Genomic DNA, 1,116 nt, shown 5'->3' on the forward strand with positions numbered 1-1,116 from the left:
CTCTGGAAAAGCGGTAAGTTCTAGTGTTTTGCTGTCATGAAACAAATCCCACGGATTCATAAACGCAGAGCAGAGGCCGGTCCTGCCAGCCACAGACCCAGCTCCACGGCAGCGTTCCGGTGTCTTCCCCTGTGTGGCTGCATGCGTGCGCACACGTGTGCGGGGGTGTGCCTGCACCTGCGTGCGCACACGTGTGCGGGGGTGAGCCTGCACCTGCGTGCGCACACGTGTGCGGGGGTGAGCCTGCACCTGCGTGCGCACACGTGTGCGGGGGTGAGCCTGCACCTGCGTGCGCACACGTGTGCGGGGGTGAGCCTGCACCTGCGTGGGCACACGTGTGCGGGGGTGTGCCTGCACCTGCGTGGGCACACGTGTCCACATGTGCGTCCCTGGCATCGTGCCGCTTTGCTGCCTCGGGCATCCCTTTTCCTGTGAGGTCCCAGCGCGAGGGGGTCCTTCTCCAGGTGACTTTAAATGCCACGTCGCGTCAAAGCTCAGAAGTTCATTTACCCTCAACCCCCCACAAACCGTTTTGCCTGGTTTTTGCTGAGACAAACACCAGCATTCAGACAAAGGTCCTGATGGAGAAAGCAAGTCACACGTGCCGCGTGTGGCTCTGGGCTGTGACAATCCCCAGGGACGGTAGGTGGGGACCCCGCGTGCCTTTTCCCTCTGTCTCGTTAGTTTTAGGGGTCAGCAAAGAAAAAAATCACCGCCGATCCGGTATGGGTGAAGAGGTGTCTGTTCCCTCAACTGTTTGGTTTTGTGACGTCAAACAATCTGAAAGGAACGTGGCATGCGAATGACACAGAGTCTTTGCCAGTCACGCGTGTTACCCGCATTTCCCCAAATTTGTCGCTTGTCCCTCAGCTTTGTCTGTGATTTGTTTTTCTCGTGGCACTTTTTTTTTCTAGATCACCCAGTTACTGACCTTGGTCAGGGCGGTCTTGGCCTTGGTGGTTTTAGGGTTAGCCTGGACGTGGGGGGCAGCCTGGGGGGGCGCTGCTGGGCGGCGAGGTGGGCCTGTGGGGGCTTCCCGGCGGCGGTCACGCGCTCCTGCCATCGACCTCTTCCTGGAAGTGCATTTCGTGGTGGGACAGCTCGGGGTCTTCCCCT

The sequence above is a fragment of the Suricata suricatta genome, chromosome 13 (assembly GCF_006229205.1).
Source record: "Suricata suricatta isolate VVHF042 chromosome 13, meerkat_22Aug2017_6uvM2_HiC, whole genome shotgun sequence".
NCBI lineage: Eukaryota > Metazoa > Chordata > Mammalia > Carnivora > Herpestidae > Suricata > Suricata suricatta.